Below are 19,297 nucleotides of genomic sequence, written 5' to 3'. Positions count from 1 at the left end.
TTTTGTGTGTTTGTTTCTGTAGGCTGTGCTCTCTCTGGTGATAATAAACAGACAGAAATCACACGACACAAAGGTGGTTCAGTGCTGTTACCCTGCTCCTGCTCTGACCTCAACACCAAACCTCAGAAAGTCACCTGGGAGACCAGCAGAACAGGACGTTTCACAGAAGTGTTAAATGATGAGCTCTACCGTGGCAGATTTCAGCTGTTTAATAACACTTCTTCTGCTAATCTGTCTCTGCTCCTATCTGACCTGAGAGAAGAGGATGAGGGAGTCTACAGGTGCAGCACTGAGAGGGAACACAGAGAGATCTGGCTTTATGTTAAAGGTAAAGCATTTAAATACACAATAAAAGTTGATCTTCACTGTGAAAGCAGGCTTGATTTGTCTTTAAATGAATTACAGTTACAGATGTAACAAAAATGTGGGGGAGTCACGTGATCAGCTGGACAAGATGGCAGCTTCGGTCGAATCCGCTCAATCCGGCGTTGCCATTTTTACTTTTATTTCCCGTTGTGACAACTAATTATTTTTCTTATTTGACGGTACTACTGATTGTAGATACGCCATGTCCGATTCGAGCAAGAAATCTGAGGCAGGCCTTGCTGTAAAGACAAGAGGGATAACAACAAGAGAAACAAATCCGCTCCTCGCACCCTAATCTTTAATCCGCTCCGCTACACAACGCGCCAGCTGATTCCTCGCACCGCCAAGAAATCCCCGCTCATAGTGAACGGACAGACGGGTCGCTTTTCACCCGACTACAGCGGCTTCACCATCAAGCGGCGCTCAGCTTTCTCCCAAGCTATGAATATGGCCCGAGCAAAAGGAGCGGAGTTCTTCCTGCTCTACCCCGCCATGCTGAAAGGCAAAGCTGCCGGCAAAGCGGAGGTTTTCCAGCGCCCGGATAAGGCCGAGGATTTCATCAGATCCCTCCCGGCATCGCGAGCTCCACCTGCGGCCGGGAATGACGACTCGGTGCCCGAACAATCGGGCGAAGCTGTCGGCGAACTCCGGCTCTTTGAAACTGAATTATTCTACACGGTGCCCAGATTACACTGTTGAACATCAGCCGGAGTCTCTGACACACCACTGGTTTGTTAATATAATGTGTTTGATAGGGTTTTTTTCTTTGTTCTTCTGATTATGATTAGAGAGAAGTGGCTGACTTTAGCCTGGCCTGCATTAGCAGTTATTTTACAGTCCTTTTGGTCCAGAATTAGTTTTATTTTTTCCGCAGTCCAAATCCTGCGCTCTGATTGGCTGGCGAGCGGCTCTGTATCCTACGCTACGGACCCCGGTTACGGACCTCTGGCGACTCGCTCGTTCACAACAACAAACATAGCAGCATTTTTTGTCAACATTTATTTTCGCATTTCTCAGGAGAATAGCATTAATTTTACAGCATGGATAGCGATAACGACAGTGTTCACAGCGAAAGCGAGTTTTACTGCCCTGAGGAAGAAGAAATAAAATAAAACATTTCAGGAGAAAGCTAAAAACCTAACTTGCTAACGCCGAGCAAACACATGGCTGAATCCTGAATGACTCCTATTTGTATAAATAGGGGACTACATAGGCGGCAAAATGTAATTGTTTTCCTGCCATGGAAGTGCACTTGTATACCGAAGAGAAAGCAATTTGCATTACAGCCGTGAATGAGGATTCAAAATGGCGGCTCGGCTCAGTTTTCCCTTTCGGGCGCTCTCGATTCCTGTTAGAATTTGGTCACGAAAAAAAAAAAAAAATTTACCAGCTGAAGGTCGGTCCGTATGGTGAAATACCGTGAGGGAGGCCTCGGTCAGTACTTTCAAGACCTCGGGCACGGTATTTCACCATACGGACCGACCTTCAGCTGGTAAATAACATATATTTATTTGCTGGCGCTTTGTGGGCTCCCTTACCTTTCTCTAAGGACAGAACTGAGCATACCACTACTATAATCTGGAGGGTTTGACTGTGACGCTGAGCTTGTTTGTTTGCTCGGGTACCTGGTTAGCCGGCAGTTAACTAGTTAATCACTGTGGCCAGAAATGATGTGGCAATGTTAAGGCCATTAATTGGAGACTAAGGCTGCTGGGCCATAGAAGGTTCACGCTGCATGCTGACGTGAAGAACCGGATCCTGGGCCATTAAACTTCATGCTTGGATGTTCACGTGTTGCGTCTGTTCTACTTTGACCGAGTAGCCAACAATATGGACTCTTCGGATGACGACGATTGCCTCATTCTGCTTTTACTGAGACAGAGGAAGAGAAAAAGGAACAGAATTTGGAGCCGAGAACACTTCCTTCTGAGAGAAACCCGTGGTGAATTTCACCGAACATTCTATAATCTGCTTGACAATCCCGATGAAGAACTATTTTTCAATTATACCATTCAATTATATTTTTTCTGAAGTTTTCCCCTGAAAGCATAGAGTTATCTCCCTAGACCCGTTCTGATTGGCTGGCGCGGCGGTGACCGCATGCATTGACTGGAATTTCCATCTTCACGCCTAGAAAAAAAGTGTGCATGTTCATTTCACGCTTCACGCGTGAAGTGTGCAGCGTGCAACGTGAACGCCGTTCTATGGCCCAGAGCAAGTCATGCTACGTTTGTCCACTTTTCTTTACACGCGTGTAGCGTGCAGCGTGAACCTTCTATGGCCCAGCAGCCTAACCGTCGCGCTTTCTCATTTCTGTCTTTCTGTTCATAACGGACACAGACCATCTTTATTGCTCAATGACGATCCATATTTGATCTGATGTCCAGAGCTCTTCTCCCGGCCTCACTGTTCTCTGCTCACCTGTTTAAGATGTGTGTGTGTGTGTGTGTGTGTGTGTGCCGGAGCATCCAGAGAGGAGAGCTGATTCCTGTTTTTCTTCCTGAGCCCTAAACTCACAGTTACTTCTGCTAGATGTAGCTCATTCTATAGGCATGTGACAATAAAAATCAAAGTTTTTAGATTAAGAATATTTCTACTACACTAGAAAAGACCTTTAAAATGATGCATGAATTAGCTATCTATGACAAATACTAAAGTTATGAATTTTTTAATTTTGAAAAATCGAGGGGATTTTCAGCCCTTAATTACACACTAAAACAATAGAAGAACTGTGACCGATATCAACAACTTCCACCTGTAAATGACCATAACTTGTTTAATTTTTGTCCTACTTCAAAAAGTAAGGTATCAGCTGAAAGCTTATGATAAGGGGAACAAGAAAATAAAATATATCCAAACTACAATGTCATATACTATTATTTTTATTTTAATTACCATGGTAATTAACATCTTTTAAAAACATTTATGGCATGAGTGTGACACATAACCGTATACTGCCACCATTTACCCTTCAAAACTCAGGGATGAAAGTCTTCCGGATTTACCTGGAAATGCAGATATTTGACAAAACTCTTGAAAATCTCCGGTTTTCCGAATGGAGAAATTTATGTTTCGTGTTCCTAAACGCGGTGTAATACTTCGCATCGTCCTTGCATGGGCGCGGTCCTTAAATAGCCCAAACACAGTTCATTGATTAAAAGCAGGTGTTCTTTGTTAAGGGCGCGCGTGCTAAGGCGCGCAGGACTGACACCATTCTGCGCAAGCGCAACACAATCGCGCTAGAAAGCGTGTTCAAGCTGCCAGTGTAGCTGCAGTCTTTTTAGTTGCAAATTACAAGTATTTCCTCGTGTTAATAATTCGCCATGTCAAAACAAGCAAAACTTTCCTCCTTCTTTCGACGTGAAGAGAGGTAAGCAATTTATTATACATTTTTTTCTGTCAAAGTTGCATTTTGTGGTTTCGAAGCTAAGTTTTAGTGCCGTTTCTAGAACACAACATCAAGAAAACGTGGAAGAAACAGCAGTAGTGGAAGAGCCGGTTTCTAAGCTACTTAAAACTAGCAGTGGTAATTATTTTTTGTTACATAATGCACTCAGGCTGCCAGTCAGTGTGTGACACACACACACCCTACACCCCTGATTTATATGAGAAATTTGGTATTCATTCATGTGTTTAAATTTACCAGGGGCGATTTCTCAGAGACAACAAGGGAAGCCGAGCTTCCCCTAAAATTCTCTCCCCAAACTGCGGCATCTACGACGTTGAATTCTCATTAAAACAATAACTTGCATAACATAATATATGCCCAAGATTGTATTTACGTTCATAACTATCCTGTAACTTATTTGAGTGATGTCTGACGAACTTGCAGTTCGCTACGAGAATCACCTTTGCTGCCAGGCTGTAACCAGCGTTGCCAGATACTGCTGACGTTTTCCAGCCAAAATATGTTCAAAACCCGCCAAAATGCACTTAAAACTGCCCAATCTGGCAACACTGGCTGTAACCTTTCTTATTTCAATGGGCTTTATGGCTGGCAGCCGGGTATCCGTTGCAGTCTATGAGAGGGCTCTGAACAGCCAATTTCGGCTAGTTGTTATTGGTTAAAATCGACAAAATCGTCACTTCCAGGGAAGCCGGGCTTCTCTGGGACTAAACGAGACAGTGGGAGGGGCTGATGAAGGATTATTGGAGGTAGTGTTTGAAAGACATGAGGAGGGCGGTACTTCGGTGAGGAACACGGAAGTATGATCAGTCAGTCCCCAGCGGATGTCGAGGAAGTGTAGTCGTGTGCCAAAGTGCTGTCCGACTTTCTTTTCATATAAACGTTTCTTCTCATTGATGTTTCTGTACATTACTCTGTAAATAAATGTAAATATTACTCATTGTGCTCCGTTAACTTTCATCCATTCTATCAGTTTGATCATTCGCGAATTCATTCGTTTATTTCATTTGTAGTTCAATCTGGTTGTAGGCTAGCTTGAGCCTTATTGGGATCTGCAGTGCTAGCTGCTAACAGAAATTGGTGAAGTCTCTGGAAAGCACAACCAGCTAGTATGACAGGGTCACAGACCATTTTCTGGAAAAGGAGCGGAGGGCAGAATTTGTGTATAAATAGTGTGCATCATATAATGTTCATGAATCTGAAGTGTGTATATTGTTCAGTAATGTTAAGAGAATGGTGGGCTCTGTGTTATAGGTTATACCTGGGTATAATATTCAAGGTTCTGTGTGTTGCATAGCCTACCTGGTTATGAATTTCCAGACTGTTGCAGAAGATGTTCAAGGATGTGTTGCACAGCTGGGTGTTGTGTTAAAGACTCTGTGTTGCATATCAGGGTATGATGTTCAAGGCTCTTCGTTGAATAGCCAGTGATTTTTGGATGTTTGATATTTTTGATTAAGGATATGAGGCACTAGCCTGGCAAGCCAGACTATAACATGAAATGTACAAGCAAAAATACTTTCTGCCACTAGGTGGGGTTGTCTAGTTCACTATGCTAATGGGGCACACCTTTCTATGCTTTGATATCCGGCCTACAGGTTTTACGATGAATGCGTAAAATGGGCTTCCCCTGTTTTAAAAACCAGCAGCCGCCACTGAAATTTACAGACAATACAAACTAATGTAAACAATTGGCTTCAACTCTCATAAATATGAATTGGAAATGTTTAGTTCACTTTAGTTTATGCAAACGCACAACTCTACTAAAAGATTGATAAACGAGGCTCAATGTCCCCAACATTGAAACCTGAAAGCTTTAGAAACTCTAACAGACCTTTACTTTTTAACAGGACTGTTTTGGGATTTTGCTGAGGTGGGGTTTACATTAGACCGTATCAGCGGATCATCAGATTAACGTTTTTAAAACGATTAGCGTGCACACAGCAACACCAATACACGGATACGCTCGGCTCCGCAGGCATCCTGCGCTCCAAATCACTCTGCCCTGAACAGCGAGTGCCCTCTGGAGGGTGCGCACTCCGGCTCTGCGCAGCTCACAGAGCGCGCGAGTATAGCACACGAGCAGTGATTCGGGACTGAGCCGCTGTGTGTGTGATCCCAGCGCATATCACTTACCACTTGCAAGTGGAAGGATGGCAAGCCTAAAGACAATCATAACTACACAATGGGCAGTATTTGCATCAGTATTTGCAGTATTTTCATACTTTTATACTCTTTAATGAAAGTTGATACAAGGCGGAAGTCCGCACCGTTTTTCAGCAGTCGCGTCACATGACCAACGCCAGCGAATCAGGAAGGTGGATGTCACAGTGACGTTGTCCAATGACGACGCCAGCTAGAGCTCAGCACAGCGTATCCGTGTATTCTCAATGTTTACACAGCACCGGACCAGACACGATCTAGATTGAATACGTGGACCCTGGCGGATTCCCGTTTCCAGGCGTTTTAATGTAAATGGACAGTGCATCCGCGAAGAAAACGAAACAGATACGATCTAATGTAAACTTGGCCTGAGTTTACCTTCAACTGTCTGATTTTTTTCAAAGTAATGAACTGTGTAGCAGGAAAATCACCACGTTTTCTAAACGCACTCCTGAAAATTACTCATTAACTAGGGGAATTAAATTTGATATTTTTGACATGTTAATCATTCATGTACATGAAAGAAAAAGGCTTAAAACTTATAACTTGTTTTAGTTAAAATAAGTACTAAAATTCACTAGAATGCAGGGTTTTGCATGTTATTTTATTAAAATATTTTTGGGGGACGTCCCCCCCCATCTTAGTTTGACTTTCAAAAGTTCATGGTTTTTTTTCTTTGCTCTACTTTCATCTCTAAAAATTAATGTACCAATTAGAACAATCTAACCAGTGATATTCAAAGCTAATGTTCACATTTCTTTGTCAAAAAATTATGGAAATCGTTAAGTTTAGGAGATAGTCAAGTCCTCACATATGTGTCAGATCACAGAATCCAGGGACACATGTCTGCCCGGGGGCATTTTGAGTTATTGACAGATTCAGAAAGTACAGTTTCTAAGCTTTCCAATGATGCCTTCCATGTGGAGATCTGACAATATTTGAAGAATGTGTGGCCTTTTGAAAGTGTATACTTCTTAAAACAGAAAAGGGAGAAAATCGCCCTCAGAGTTTTCCATCTCAGCTACACTCGGTGTAGGGCGGGCACATAATGGTGCTCATTTGCATGACATTAAGGAAAGCCCTACCCCCTACGAGCTAGCACGATACTACTTTCATGTAAACAAAGATCACCACGTCAATTTTCCTTCCATGCAAAGTATGCCCAACACAATTATGAAGTACAAAAGTCCTAAAGTATACTTTAACGTTTTGTGGTTGAAAAATTACTCACACCGTAAGAAAGAAAGAGAGCACGATGATGACACAACTAACACAACACTAGTTTCATGTAAAGCCTCGGTCACAACCGGCCGTACAGTACGCGCTCCTACGGCCGGTCTACATGCAAAAAACGCAAGAAACACACAGAGAGCGCGCATGAAACGCACGAGAGCGCGTGTGTGATGTGCTGATTTTCGAGCCGCGGACCGGCCGCAGAGGTTCTTTGTCATGTCAAACAAACTCTACGGGCGCTTGCGTTTTTTTCAGGTTGCAAGACAAACTTGCGGCCAACGCGCGTCTTTCTCCGTGAACAAAAAAAAACGCAGTGATTCGGGAAACGCCAAAAATCGCACGGCCAAAAAATCGTATGTCCGGTTGTGACCTAGGCTTAACCAAACCACAACACTCTCCGTTACATGCAAAAATAACCACACAGCCTTAGATTAATAAACTTACCCCATCAGAAAGAGAAATGGCGCCTTGCACACACCAATGCCTCCGATGGAATGTAATCCTAGAACGGTCCGTGTATCATCCGATCATTCAAGTATTCCATTCAATCTGGAAAACGAGGTTGCGGTTTTTTTTTTTGCTAGAAATGGTTATCTCCGATGTAAATACCGTGCGTCTGTTTGCTTCGCGGTGTTTGCTCCTCTGCGCTCTGTTTAGCTTCCTCATTCCATAGTGAAATCACACGCCTGTATGCAGGTTAAGTAGCCACGAGCTCAACTCGCATCATGCAGCTGATTCGCGAAAAAAAAAAAAAAGACTTAGGCCAAGTTTACATTAGACCGTATCTGTCTCGTTTTCTTCGCGGATGCACTGTCCGTTTACATTAAAACGCCGGGAAACGGGAATCCGCCAGGGTCCACGTATTCAATCCAGATCGTGTCTGATCCGGTGCTGTGTAAACATTGAGAATACGCGGATACGCTGTGCTGAGCTCTAGCTGGCGTCGTCATTGGACAACGTCACTGTGACATCCACCTTCCTGATTCGCTGGCGTTGGTCATGTGACGTACTGCTGAAAAAGGCGCGGACTTCCGCCTTGTATCACCTTTCATTAAAGAGTATAAAAGTATGAAAATACTGCAAATACTGATGCAAATACTGCCCATTGTGTAGTTATGATGGTCTTTAGGCTTGCCATCCTTCCACTTGCAAGTGGTAAGTGACTTGCGCACAGCGGCTCAGTCCCGAATCACTGCTCGTGCACTACACTCGCGCGCTCTGTGAGCTGCGCAGGGCCGGAGTGCGCACCCTCCAGAGGGCACTCGCTGTTCAGGGCGGAGTGATTTGGAGCGCAGCCGCTGAGGAGGAAGCGATGAGCCGCACTGACACATTTCAACTTGCGTGCCGAATTAGTCATGTGATTAGCGTATCCGTGTATTGGCGTTGCTGTGTGCACGCGAATCGTGTATTGGCGTTGCTGTGTGCACGCTTATCATTTTTAAAAACGTTAATCTGATGATCCACTGATACGGTCTAATGTAAACCCCACCTTAAATCGTCACGTGAATGGCCCATCTGGTAATTTACCCACACCCCCCAGCAGGCTACAGTCCTGACAAAAACGAGACAATTTGCAACAAAAAATGTATGCTTTTCCAACAAAACAATCTATTATCTGAAATACTGATTGCATTCTTCAAGATCTCAACGTGCACATGATGGAAAAAAACAAAAATCACAAGTCTGTGAAGATTCTCAATCATCCAGGTCATAGTAAACTGTGGGTGGTAGAAATGGGCAACTGGACTTGCTTGAAGATTCTTGAAAACGTTTCACCTCTCATCCAAAAGGCTTCCTCAGTTCTGTCTGACTAATAGGGGGTATCAGATATTTATCCTCTCCTGGATCAGAATCAGAATTCTGATGACCAGCTCATCTAAGGTGTCATTGAGGCATCATGTTGGTGTGGGTCACTGGAGGCTGGGTGTGAACGGCGAGTCATTAGGGTGATCACATTAGGGTGATCACATTAGGGTGATTATCCTAACGGACAATCCTTTGATCACCCTAATGACTCGCCGTTCACACCCAGCCTCCAGTGACCCACACCAACATGATGCCTCAATGACACCTTAGGCTACATCCACACGACAACGGCAACGAGATGTTATTTAAAAATATATCGCGTCCAAATGGGCAACGATCAGTAAAATATCAGGTCCATATGGCAACGCAACGCTTGCTGAAAACGATGCAATACACATGCCACACCTCTAGGGGCGCTGTAAGACGGTCCCTTCGGAGACACCAGAACAATAGAAGAAGTAAGGACGCATGCGCATAAACTATTATGCGTGAGACTTCATATTAGCTACAAAGTCAGGAAAATATGTTCGTAAAATTACATTATAATGACCAAATACAATGAAAAGTATTTTTCCAGTCTCACCTGTGAAAGGTAATCCCATGTGATCTCGTTTGGACGGCAAACCTGTTGGTACAGTTAAACGCAGCTAATCTTTATTCTCCGCTTTGACCTATCCAATATGGCGGCGAGTATGACATATGATTCTACGCGGAAGGCGGCGTCTTTAATGGTCCGGAATAAATTGAATGCTACACGTTGATGGATTAATTTGTTGTTTCTCACCTGTGAAAGGTAATCCCATGTGATCTCGTTTGGACGGTAAACCTGTTGGTACAGTTAAACGGAGCACACGAATCTTTATTCTCCGCTTTGACCTATCCAATATGGCGGCAAGGATGACGTATGATTCTACGCGGAAGGCGGCGTCTTTAATGGTCCGGAATAAATTGAATGCTACGTGTTGATGGATTAATTTGCTCCTCTACGCCCTTTTTGAGGAATGTATTGTAGGACTTAAACCAACATCTGAAGAGGTGAGATCGCTCCTTTTTTTCCCTATTTTTGCTGGCGGGATTGACTCTGCCCTAAGGGCAGAGTCTCTCTCTCTCTCTCTCTCTCTCTCTCTCTCTCTCTCTCACTTTGCACCATTACACAATAAATATTCAGAGTGAAAATATTTTGTAAGCGCGTTTCATGAACCAAGTTATAGGATTTGTTGACAACTCGCATCGAGTTCGTTACACTTCTACCCGGCGTGAAGCACTCACAGTCATGTGGTTGTGACGTCATCGTAAACAAATCCGTTCTACTCATCCAGACGACTTCACAACGGCAACGTTGCCAGATCTTTCCACTCTGGAACCCGTTCTCAAAAAGATTGCGTTTTGGGCACCCAAAACGCCGGTGCCGTGTGGACGCCAGGCCTAAATGATAAGCAGTTGTATCGGAGTCACCTGAATCCGTTGCCGTGTGGACAGGGCCTTAGATGAGCTGGTCATCAGGATTCTGATTCTGATCCAGGTGAGGATAAATATCTGATACTCTCTATTAGTCAGACAGAACTGAGGAAGCCTTTTGGACGAGAGGTGAAACGTTTTCAAGAATCTTCAAGCAAGTCCAGTTGCCCATTTCTACCACCCACAGACAAAAATCACAAATTAAAAAAAAAATGCTTCTTTTGCGATTATCTCGGATTCGTTTCGGCCGACATGTGTCCCTGGATTCGGTGAGGGGTCACATATGTGGTCAGCAGTGAGGGCAAACTTAGTAAGGTCGAATTCGATTGCGTTGTCATAGGTTTCACTTTCTGCCCAGTTACTTATTATATAGGTACCCCCACCCTTTTTCTTCAGTTTTGTGCTCTTGCACAAAATTCACTTGGGCCTACCCTAAAATCGACATTTTATGTGGAATACATACAGTATAACTGCAAGTAAACTTTATTTATTCGTTCAAGATACTGTCTAAGATGAATTAGGAGTTGTTTTATCGTGAGTTCTAAATGAAACAATGGATTTATAAAGCCCTCGTCCTCCCAAGTCAGCAGTAGAAATCAATCATGGCCGCCCATCTGCCAGCAGCACTTGGACCCATTGGTTTTGCTATTGTTAGAAAACTATGTGCTAGTCTTTTGATTATAATGAAACTTGGCAGTAATCAAGAAAAATACTTAAGCGATCACTTCTATATGTTTAGAAAATGCAACCTACTCACCATTGATGGTAGCAGAAGTCGGAAGATGAGGGTCTACTTCATAAAGAATTTTTTTTTCTATTTCCCGTTGTCACATCGCGAAAATTCGAGAACCACGAGGTTACTGAGAATACTGACTACGTCATCAGTATTTGTGTACTGGGGAAATCCACACAGGAATCAATCATGTAGAAAGCAAAGACCAAAACGTGACGCGTGAGTAGCCATCGCAGGCCGCTAGCGGTAGGCAGAAACAATACAAGCGCTATGCAGGTCATTGTAGCGTAACTACATTCTAGCAGCCCGATTCAACGGTTCAGTTTATTAAGTGCCGGGTTTGAGGTTAAGTTTGATCCTTTGTGGCCCCATATCCATTCTAGATCACGGCTCAACATATGAGTGTTTCATTATCTTTTGGTTTAGTTATTTTTTTGCTTGACTGTTTATTGGGTTTTGTGTGTTTTGTTGTTTATTGGGCATCACCAGGGGATATTGCAGGGGAAATTGTTGTCTTTGCTTCTATCATATTCTGGGAAACAGGAATGGAAGCTTAAACTTCTCATTGGGGGAGAGGTCTGTTCATTTTGTGTTCATATTGGCGAGTCGGTTTGCCACAGCTGCTGGCACTATATTTTATCATTAGGTACATGGTGGATTACTTTCAGACCACCACGCAATAATGGGTGATTTGTCTATTTTGGTTTGGAATTGTGACGGGTTAAATACACCACATAAGAGGACCAGTGTCCTTACTTTTATGCGTCGCTGGAAAATTGACCTGGCTCTTCTACAGGAGACACACCTGTTAAACAGAGACTCGGGTCGCATGGCGAACAGGTTTTACCACACAGTTGCTTCCTCTTCAGCTGAATCAAAAAATAAAGGAGTTGCTGTCATATGTAAATGTAATCTCAAAATTAAGGTGCTGGATATATGGGCAGACACTGCAGGAAGGATAGTAATGGCCAAGGTGGAACTGTATGGGAGGAAGGTAGCTATTATCTCTGCTTATACTCCAAACAAATTTGATAAGATTTTCTATGACACGCTTACAAAGAGAATGTAATAATTACAGTATGTGAATATTCTTTCATCGTGGGGGCCGACATGAATGCAGTGTGGCATATAGACGCTCGATCTAGCATGAGTGTCTCCAGGGATCAGGAGCTAGCAACTGCAGCTTTACGATCCCGGGTGGAGACTCTCGGTTTAATAGACGCGTGGCGTTCTTTTAACCCTACAGTGAAAGAACTACTTTTTTTTTTTTTTTTTTTGGCCAGACATTTCGGCTGCCTTTTGCTTTATTAGACCATAAAGGGGTAGTTTGTTGTGCAACCTTGGGCTGTTTTTCAAAGCGTGCTACGAGATGGCGCTTCAATACCACCGTGTTAAAAAACAATGATTATAAATCCCAGTTTCTGCACCAATTAGAGGATTTTTTTGGACTTTAATTTAGGCTCGGTTGATGACCCCAGAATTTTGTGGGATGCCGTCAAAGGATTTATACACAGCAATGCTACGCGCTTCGCCTCAAATTTGCGTAAGCCTAGAACAGCTAAATTACAAACTCTGGAAGCTGACTTGGCCAGAATAGATTTGACCTTACAAAGTAACTACTCCCAACAGATTGAATTACAACGTGACATCATTAAAAAAGAAATTAATAATATTTTAAAGCAACAGTCAGAATTCCTAATACATAGGTCTAAGCAGCGTTACTATTTTCAGGGGTCGAGACCCAGTCACCTTCTAGCCTCCAAAATCAGGACAAACGAATACTTTGCTGACATCCCTTCTATCAGGTCCGCGGCAGGCAAAATTGTAACTGAACCAAAGCAGGTGAATGAGACCTTTCGCACGTTTTACTCTAATTTATACCAATCAGAGATACAGTTAGAGATACCATAGGTGTCACAATTTCCTTGATCAGCTAGATCTACCACAGATGGCAGCAACTGATTCTATGCAACTTAACGCACCCATATCGCTGGAAGAACTTAAGTCAGCGGCTCTCGTCATGCAAAGAAATAAATCACCAGGGTTTGATGGAATACCACCTGAAGTAGACGTGGAATTCTGGGACAAGCTAGGCCCGCTACTTCTAGACATGATAATGACATCTATAGACAAGGCAGTTTTTCAAGTGACGTCAATATAGCCCTGATATCTTTACTCTTAAAGAAAGACAAGGACCCTGTAGACTGCAGTAGTTCTAGACCACTCAGTTGATCTTGTTGCAGATCTTAAAATATATGCAAATGTGCTGGCTCGACGCATTCAGAATCACATGCCGACATAGCTGCGATCAAACTGGATTTATAAAGTCTAGGCTAGCTGCGGACGATGTCAGACGACTCCTCCATATAGTGCTGCAGTAGACAAAACAGCCCCAGCTGCAGTTCTATCCCTTGACGCTATGAAAGCCTTTGACAGGCTGGAGTGGTCCTTTCTGTGGGTGGTTATAGAAGAAATGGGTTTCGGTGGAAACTTTATTCATATGATTGATTAAGGTTCTGTACTTAAATCCCTCAGCCCTGGTACTCACTGGCCAACTAGCCTCTGCACTCTTTCCAGTCACTAGATCATCCCGACAGGGCTGTCCCCTGAGTCCAGCACTTTTTGCACTTTCTTTTGAGCCACTTGCTCAGCTGATTCGTCAGTCTTCCAATGTGCATCCTATTTCAGTTCGCGACACTCATCACCACTTGTCTTGATATGCCGATGATGTTTTGGTCTTTATGGAGAATCCACTACAATCTATACCTAACTTGCTATCCATTTGTGAAGAATTTAGTTGTCTCTCTGGTTTTAAGATCAACTGGACCAAGTCCTCATTACTTCCTCTTAATGATTCGGCTAGGAGGTTGCAATTTGCAGCTGGTATTCCAGTTGTCCAGAACTTTAAGTATCTCGGGATACAAATCTTCCCATCCTTGAATCACCTTGTAACGCATAACTACTCAGATACAATGAATAAAATTAAAGCAGACTTGGACGGGTGGATTAGTCTCTCCATCTCTCTGAGCCCGTATCTCTATAGTCAAAATTAATATTTTGCCCAGAATAAATTTTATCAGTTTAATGATCCCCCTCTCCCCTCCTGTCAATTATTGGAACAAATTACATTCTAGTATTTCACGGTTTATCTGGAACAGGACGCGTCCGTACCTCAAACTGTCAACTATACAAAGAGGAGTGGCCAGTGGTGGCTTCTCGGTACCTAATTGTAAGTTTTATTTCTGCTCATTCGTGCTTAGGTCATTACTTGTATGGTGTGACTCTAATGCATCAGTTTCCTGGCGTAGGCGAGAGGAAAATTGTGTGAGACCCTGGAACTTGCAGGAGGTTCTCTTTGCTAATATATCCAATAAGCAATGTTGGTTGCATTTTGGCTCAATAGTTTCACAACTTATTCAGACATGGCGTGCGGCTGAACTTCAATGCAAGATCTCCTGCAAGTGGCATACATTTACACCGATCTTTACCAACCGAGGCCTTTTGATTGGAGGAAGACCTATTTCATGTTCTGCCTGGAGTAATAGTCATATTCGCACTTTAGACGATGTTTATGGTGACTTTGGGCTGCGTACCTTTCAAGATATTAGAGACGGGTATAATGTGCCTGTATGCTCGTTCTTTTTCTATCTGCAGCTTAGATCATCTCTACTGGCACATGGTGCCCCGGGGCAACAATCTTTCCCAGTCTACCCACTATACCAGTTACTCATCACACAAACTAAAAATAGAGGTACGCTCTCTGCATTATAGCCCTCCTGTCTCACAGTTCTGGTCTAAAATGGCAGCTAATGCCGCTTTTCCACTACCAACGCGGCTGAGCCGTGCCGTGCTGAGTCGAGCTGAGCAGGGCTGTTGGGGTTGCATTTCGACTACAACCGCGCTGAACCGTGCTGGCTGGAAGTGGGTGGACACATTGGGTGGAGTTAGCGAAAGTGGGTGGACGTCACGCGATGTCGTTAAGCGGCGCAAACAGTGACATCAGTGATCTTTTAAGCGGTAGTCTCACGACCCGGATAGTAAACAATAAACATGGAGTCGTTAGTGTTGCTGGTCTTGGTGCTGTGGCTTGTTGTCACCGACAACGCCAACAGATACTGGCAAGAGCGTATAGATGAGGCGAGGCGCATAAGGCTTCAGAAATTCTCGTAATTCTTCTTCTTCCGGGTTTGCGGTGTTTACAGATCCCAGCGTGCTCGCGGGGCGTGTGTGGGCATGTGAGGACACTCCTCCCCACCAATCAGTGCACAGGGGAGTGTCTGCTCACGCCCCCAGACTCACTCGGCTCGCTTTGGCTCGCTTCAGCCCCACTCCAAAACGGTGTGAGTTTTAGGGGCTAAGCAGGGCTGAAGCGAGCTGAGTCGTGCTGTTCTGAGATAGTCGAAACGCGAGCCGTGTCGGGCTGAAGTGAGCTGAAAAAGGGTAGTGGAAAAGGGCCATAAGTTATCTGACTTAGTATCAGTGACCATACCAGTGACTATACTTGTCCTTCTGCTAAACGATCTGTCAGAGATGACTATTACAAATCTTAAAAAGCGTGTTGTTCTAGCCGGCCTGACAGCTGCCAAGAGGTTGATTGCTTTGTGATGGAAACCTCCCCATTCTCTCACCATCAGACACTGGGCCCATACTTTCCTGGATGTAATTTATTTAGAACTGTCAACTGCTAGAGTTAATGGCGCTAGTGAGGCTACCATAAACAATTGGCACGCAGTAGCTGAGTTGCTGAAAGAACTTATAGGATGAACACTTCCCTTACTTGATGCTTTTTGTGAGACTCGTAATCTCCTTGTTTCCCCTGTGTGTGTGTGAGAGAGAGAAAATCTATAGGATGCCAGTAGACTCGAGTGAGCGTTCCTAATGAGTGTAGTGCTGCTCCCCCACTCATGTCCTTTTGGTTTCATTTGTTTGCATCTTATTTACATACAAAGTTATTGTTCTTTTTTATTATTATTATTATCACTAGTAATTATTTGTTACTGTCAATTCTTGTACTGTCTTTATTGTCCAATTAACGAGTTGTTTTCGGTTGTAACTCGTGTTCTTGTTCAAATTAACATTTGGTCACAAAAAAGATGTAACAAAAATGTCTCCTCCGTTTACCATCACAAAAGGGGAAATAAATAATCTCATGTTGTGACGCATCAGTATCAAGTTAGAAATGGCAATAAATAGTGATGATGGATATCAGACTGAGCTGAACTTTGGAATGCTATCAGATTGGATTTGACACATTTCTCAGTCTAAACTATTTTATTTGTAACACTGTAGTGCTTATAGAGCGACATGACACCTGACAAAAGCCAAAATAAACATTAAAAAAGGCTTCAGTAGTTGTCACTGTCCACCATAACATCATTTAATGTCTCCAGAAATCTGTCACTAGACTCGGTGTGATAGTAACTTAACATTAATAAACACAGTCTGTACATCAGCTGATACTTTAGAAAGTCTTTTTAAACACGTCTTTAGGTTCAGTTAATTTGTAATGAAGGGTTTATGTAGGTGTCATGTAGCCCTAAGACGATGTCCCTTCAGTAACCTTGCCTTTATAAGATGAGGTGCATGCCATAAACACAGATGATAATAACTATTTTATTGTTTGTATGCCAGGTGAAGTATCTTAAAGGTGCTGACTGCAAAGTCATCTGAAATTTTCAAAATTTGTTATTGTGCATGGCATTTTGCTATGTCTCGCAAGAACAATATGATGCAGATGAGATGTGATCATTTTGATGCGCTTTTCTCCATTTTGGGTCCGTGTTCCTACCTTTTGAGGTAAGCAGTATGTCCCTAAGGAAATAGGCGAATGCGAGGAGCTTGCCTTTTTTTTTTTTTTTTTTAACCGTGAGGAGCTTTAACTAATTAGCATAACTATGGAATGGCCCTGTGTCACACCAAGATGGCGATGCACAGAAAACATCATGCCAATTAAAAATGTATATTTTATCAGCAGTTCGAAAAGCTGAAAGATGCAGGCATCACAGATCCATTTAATTTACCCACAAATGTATTTATTTATTCTGCTCACTGTACTCTCTCTCTCGTGGGTGTGCTCTTGCTGTGTGTATATGTGTGTGTGTGTGAGTGTGTGTGTGTCTGCACACGTGCACAGCTCCAGATGGTTTAAATGCAAAGGAGGAATTTCGCTGCGCTTGAGTTTACACGTGACAAAATGAAAGCTTCTTAATTTTCCTACAAATCTATTTATTCCACTTGAAATGTGTTCAGCAAACTAGCTACCGGATTTGGGACACTACAACATCCTGAACTATTCAGTATTTGGGATTTCTAAATACACCAGAGATGCTAAAGGTTTACAAAAATACAGATGCCTACCAATATATTGAGGCAGGATTCATGCCAGAATGTTATGGGAAATTCTCGAGAAAGAAAAATACCTTATTGTGACAAAGGTAAGCTCAATTGTAGACTTGTAATAGTAATAAACAAGCCAGGGTATAGATCTAAGATATTTTATGGTGTTTAGCCTCGTCTACATTATCAGGACATAACAAACATGCTGCTCGTCTCGTCAAGCATTAAGTCTAATAAAATATATCGTGTCCAAAGCCCACATCCAGGTATACGTTTTAACGTTGCACAGAGCTTTCACACTAATCTGACATAAAATGTTCTCCACACACACGGGAATGTTTTTATCATCCCGTCTTCCTGTTTAACTGCAGCTTGCCATTTTTCTCGGCTTTCTGGGTTCGCTTGGAAGTGGTGAAAAGCTAAACCAGGCTTATCTCCATGTCTGTTATCCAAAAGCACGACAGGTCTCTGGGATTGTTCTTTTAGATGAAACTTCTGCAAGTTTATCTGTAGATGTACTGAATTTGGCTTACAATCACTTGTATGCACTTGTGCCGGTCGTTGTCCAACACAAAGCTTGGCCGGATAAACAAATCCACAATTAAGATGATGTCACATGAAAGGCCCTGATGACGCCATACTCACTACTGTAGAGTCGAGCCCATGCATTCTCAGGCTAAGATAGCCAAGCGCTAGCTAGAATGATTTAGTTCTCTGTCCAGAAAAGTGACGTCATCTAACCTTGCTCTGTCTTGCAGTTGCACTCACGAGGCAGGCTTTCCTTTTCTTTTCCACTGGCTTTGAGTTCGTGGGAGAGCAAAGTCCACCATGTTTGCCCACGCTGACTTGTTTTGGTTAAAAGTAGGTCAAACACACCCCACGGTGGTCACGTGATATTGTTGCTGGCTTGCTTTGGCCATTTTTGGAATCGTAAAATGCAGGACGCATTTTATCTCGACAAAACAGTGACACATAGGGTGCACAGTGTGTGCAGCATCACGACATCTCAAAACTCCAGCAGCTGTAGACACGGAACATTTTACCCAGAATTCAACTTTGCAGTCAGAACCTTTAATTGGGATTATTATTTCCCACTGTAAGAGCATCACTCGCTGAAATCAAACAATTAAAACTGATATTAAAGATTTAGTAGTTATTAAAATAAAAATAAGCCAGTAGTGGTTCAGTATTGGGTATCAGAGTCCTGAGACTGGATTCATATCGAGAATTTAAACAGGTGATTGGCTCATGATGATAGTTTACGGTATTTCAAACCATGTAAACAAACAATGAATAAATAAGCAGAAAACAAGAAAAGCAAAACAGCATTTGCACAAGGATACGTAAAAAGCCACAAAATTAGAAAATAAACCATAAATAACATGGGTAAGAATAATATAATATCAAAACAAAAATACAAACAAGGATTCACGAAGCAGTTTTGAGTTTACATGTCCGAAAAGGAGTGGGCTGAAGTAAAAACTTATTTAATCCCACCCCCTCCTCTTTAGTCAACATAAATTGATTATCTAGCTTCCTTTTTAATTTATAATTACACTGTATATTACTTATTACTTCAACTATTCAGATATCAATTCTCTATGACATCATATAATTAATTATATATGTATATCCATATGTCTACACATAAGTTGACTACTAATACCACGCTCACAATGGAGAAGAACAAGATAAAAACAAATAGACGAGGACTCAAAGAACAAAATAAAAAAATACACAGTAAACAGCCAGTTATGATTAATCCCCTTCATCCTTATACCTTGTGAAAATCAAAT

The sequence above is a fragment of the Neoarius graeffei genome, chromosome 2, assembly GCF_027579695.1.
Source record: "Neoarius graeffei isolate fNeoGra1 chromosome 2, fNeoGra1.pri, whole genome shotgun sequence".
NCBI lineage: Eukaryota > Metazoa > Chordata > Actinopteri > Siluriformes > Ariidae > Neoarius > Neoarius graeffei.
This window is presented reverse-complemented; position numbering follows the sequence as displayed.